General features: G+C 37.9%; 1 long non-coding RNA gene across 1 annotated transcript; it reads right to left on the minus strand.

Moving 5' to 3' along the window:
- Positions 1 to 1,941: 1,941 nt before the first annotated feature.
- On the minus strand, positions 1,942 to 3,512 carry LOC124277692. The gene is made up of 3 exons (XR_006898893.1): positions 3,392 to 3,512; positions 3,033 to 3,154; positions 1,942 to 2,184 (listed from the first exon to the last, which is right to left on the minus strand). It is a non-coding gene; the product is annotated as an uncharacterized LOC124277692 (long non-coding RNA).
- Between the last annotated feature and the right edge of the window lie 1,039 nt (positions 3,513 to 4,551).

The following is a 4,551-nucleotide window of genomic DNA, read 5'->3' on the forward strand; positions in this document are numbered from 1 at the left end:
ATCCTCTTTTGACTAGGAGTAAAACAAATTGTTAGAAAAAGATAACTGTTAGACCCAAAAGATATCACTGAATTTCAGCTGTACTTTGGCAGGATTTGCTAATGAAGACTAAATTATTAATCAGATTGGCACTGTTGAAAGTTCATAATTGTAGGGACCAATTGATTCCTTAACTTAGGGGGCAGAGGGGTAATGGCCTGCAGGTTTTCCATCTGTCAAATCAATGTACCTTATTTATTAAAATTTTCTAGAGTAACTTTAATGTGCAAACACAATCCTATTTCACCTATCTGTTTATTAGAATAAAATCATTATCGCTGTTGAGTTAAGTGCAACAGTACTCTGCTGCAAGCTCTTAGCAGTGCTTGTAATGTAAACGGTAATGCACCAGGTTTTGCCTGATATTCGCTGTTAATTGTCATGAACTACATTCAGTCTCTGCTAAGCATATATTGTTCCCTGTGTTAACATTCTAGATTATTGTTTATGTTATGTCAGTCATATTTCCTGACAGTGATTTGGGAGTTTGCAAAGAATTCAACTTTTTAGAATTTAGATTTTTGGGAGGGGCAGGGATGTCTAAAAATTTAAGGAATTAGATTTTATATCTGACTCTGAACTTTTGAACAAGTGCCCGCCATGAGGCCAGTCATCAGATGTAGGGAGTTATGTTGCCTACTTCTGTCTCCATGTTATATCCCCACCAGTCAAGCTGAGACTTTCTACATGTACAGTGTATTCAGAGGAGCATCCAGTGAGAAACACTGTTTGACTGGAATAAGGCATTCAATAAAGCTGTGTGATAGTCTCTGTGTTGATTGTTTCTGTAGTTCCTGACCAAATCATTGTAATATTTACATGGGGTGTCTACTCTGCATTGTTCCTGACATCTTGATGCTTGGAGCTGATCTTGGATAAAGGCGTGTTCTCTAGTGGTGGTCCGATTAATTGAAATAATCGAAGATTGGTCGCAGTGACTAAATGACCAAGCAATCGATCATGTTTTCTCATAATTGAACACAAACAATTCTAGCACACTTGTTTTCATTAACACTATTTTTCACTAGGTTGGTTTTGTCTGTTACATTTCATGAGCACTACAAGCTCGTTCCAAGTCATGATTGAATTTATCTTAAAGACTCTAAGAAATTTATGTTCCTCCATACTAGTCATCCTTTAAAGATGTGAAATTTTGCCAAAAAAACCCCCAAAGAACTACATGTTTTTTTCTTTATTTTTTTGTGCAATAACACATTTCATAAATGGCGCTAACCAATTATTTTCGATGATTGATCGGTTGTAATTAACCAATCATCAATTATGAGATTTTAACCAATTCCAAACACTAGTGTTCTCAGGAGATGTCATGAGACTATAAATCTGTTGTACTGATCACACTGTTGTACTGATCACAAGGTTGGTTGATCACACTCTTGTACTGATCACACTGTTGTATTGATCACACTCTTGTACTGATCACAATTACTGTTGTACTTGATCACACTGTTGTACTGATCACTCAGAAATACAAGTATTTGATCAGCTATATAATCATACTGCAAAACATCTCTGGTGTCTCACTTAGTCCTGTGAAACAATTTGTTTCATCACACTGAAGTCTGTGCACAACCATACCATTCTTTGTCCTGTTTCTGACAGCAAGTAATAATTCAGATCCTTTCCTCCGCAGGGCACAACTAAGTCAAGTGTCCTTCCAACTGCACTGCCATTTCACTCTGGCTGCTGTGTGGTCAGTCTTTGTCCAAGAATCAGTAAGTGATCCTTGAGAAACTGTTGATCTTGTTCAATGTCTGGACATTGATTTTACTGAATCTTGCCACAACTGTCCCATGAGTCTTGACCCAAGTTGCAATAAAAGAATAAAGTTTCATCATCTACTGCATCGCCTCATTCCACCCAAGGCATTTAGTTTGAGAGTGTTGATGTAAGATTGAGCACCATTACAAACTGCTCTAAAGAATCAACTCTTGCTATAAATTGAGATTGTAGTTTGTATAATCAACTCCAGCTCCCAGGAGATGGGATTGTAGTCTGTTTAATTTAATTTGAATCTACTTTGGCTCCACAGTGAGACTGGATTCATCCTGACACACAATCCTCGACTTCATATCTCTCCTGTCTTGTTTCCCGACAGGACGCCAGTTATGGAAGCCGAGAGTACACCTGGAAAATACAAGACATTACTCTTTGGGAAGTCTGACACCAACATGTGTTAACCATTCTGTCTTGCCTTGCACCTGTTCTTGCAGGAATAAGAAGCTGAAATCTATAGGCTAAGGCTGTCTTTATTGATACTACAGCTTGCTTCTTCTATGCCACTTTATGACAGAGTGCACTTTGGATTTCAGCTCTCTCTACCCATGAAGGTCCGGGTTAGAATTGATCTTCAGTAACCAATGCTTGTCGTAAGAGGCAACTAACGGGATCGAGTGGTCAGACTTCGCTGATTTGGTTGACACATATCATTGTATTCCATTTATGTGAGATCGATGCTCATGCTGTTGATCACTGGATTGTCTGGTCCAGACTCGATTATTTACAGACCACCCGCCATATAGCTGGAATATTGCTGAGTGCTGCATAAAACTAAACTCACTCAGCTTCTCTCTATGTGACATTGTAGTTCAGGTGCTAGTAGCTTATCAGAATCCTTGTATCTTCTGTGCAACATTTCAGCTGCTGACCAAATCAATAGATTCTCATCCATTTGTCTCAAGGCTCGATAAAAGCCTAAGGTCTAAAGCTTGCATGGGAGTTCAAAACTTTTATCAATGAATGTTCATTGATATATTTGATGTAAACAAACACGATGGTGAGATTCTTATTGTCATACATCATTCTGTTACTTCTGTTTGTAAACACTAACATCTAGTAACCTCAGTGTAAATGTTCATCTATCCAGCATCAGTTGAAGAGATATAAGTGATGTCTTGTGATGTCATAGTCATGGATGATGTCACAATGGTCTGAAAAGCATTGTGATGCAGTGTATTGCATCTCCACATACATACCCAGTCTGTGCATGTTCCTCCAAGGTAGCGTTGGCTGTCTGGGTTGCCAGGTCACAACATGTCCACCTGTGATTTGGCGTCTGCTTCTTGTTCCCCATTGGTGCTTGTCAGTTGATCTGCAACTATAACAGGGTAAAATCATGTTATTACCAACCAAATAAACAATCACAATTTTAGGGTGTAAGTTGGAGAACCCAATCCCATTTACATTTTGTGAATGATCAAATCAAATCAAACCAAACCAGGATAATATGATACTTCAAAATTAAATAGATGAGGGTGGTTATCTGCACAAATATGCAGCTTTGTTTCCACTCTGTATCCGTGATCTTTGGATGAGGCAACAAATATTTTAATACCTATATATCCCGGATGGTGAGTGCACTTGGCAGCCTTAAACAATGGTGTAGTGTAGCCCACCAAACAGTTGAGGCAGCGACTCCCATCCAGTTTGGAGGCGCTCCCTTGTCTGCCATGACGCCTGCAAACACAAACCCACATTCATATATGATGAATTATATACACAAAAATATAGTCATACATTCACTCAGTCCCATGATGCTCCATGTGAGGAGATGACACTTGTGTTGTTTGACATCAAAACTACAGCATTAACATTAAAACCCATAATTATAAATGCTACACAAATGTGCTGTACAGAATAAAAACACCAAAATGATAACCAAGGTATTATCCCTTTTAAGGTCCTGTTCCTCTCCTATGCCATTGCTGCGTTCTTCCAAACTATCACAGAATATATGTTTCCATTTTCCTGATAAACATGATGTAAAACACCAAGGTAGCAGTTTTTGGAATCCCTCCATATCAAACAATAATGGGGTAGGAACGTAACTCTTCCCAGGTTTTATATTGTTGTTACACCCTATTTGAATACTGCCTGTTCATATTTCCTTCTCATATTTCCTGACGTTTGACATCTTCTCATTGATGTTGACATCTGTACAAATAGAATAAAAGAACATAACAGTCAGTTTCTTCTGTACATTCACACCTATTCCACTACCTGTATACTATTAATGTTTTGACTTGTCGCTACACAGGCGTACAGGTTGTTCCACAATGTTTCCCAATGGATTTTTGGCTCGGAACATATACAATGTTAACTGCAATAATATTCTTGCCACAATCTACATGAACCTTAACTGCATAAAACTGAACACAATTCACTTCTTAATACACTTGCCTTGATGTATACATATAATTTCAATTGTGCAGTTTCATTGTAATTATGGAGTTGTAATCACCGAACGGGCTGAGATGTTTCGTTGCTGTTGCAGACAAGTATTCTTCACCTGTCCGATTTCCAACTCGATAGGTAAATATATTGTCAGATTTGAAGGCAAGTGTCCAAAGAAAAGAATCATTTAGAAACCATTTTGAACAAAAACGTGACCTATATATTAATGACTAACATATATGAACTTTTAAATGACATAACATTTCATGAAATCAACACTTGCAGTTTCTTCCTATTCCATCGCACACTGTATTCGAAAGA

The sequence above is a fragment of the Haliotis rubra genome, unplaced genomic scaffold (genome assembly GCF_003918875.1).
Source record: "Haliotis rubra isolate DU_JTF1 unplaced genomic scaffold, ASM391887v1 Scf2258, whole genome shotgun sequence".
NCBI classification, from domain to species: domain Eukaryota; kingdom Metazoa; phylum Mollusca; class Gastropoda; order Lepetellida; family Haliotidae; genus Haliotis; species Haliotis rubra.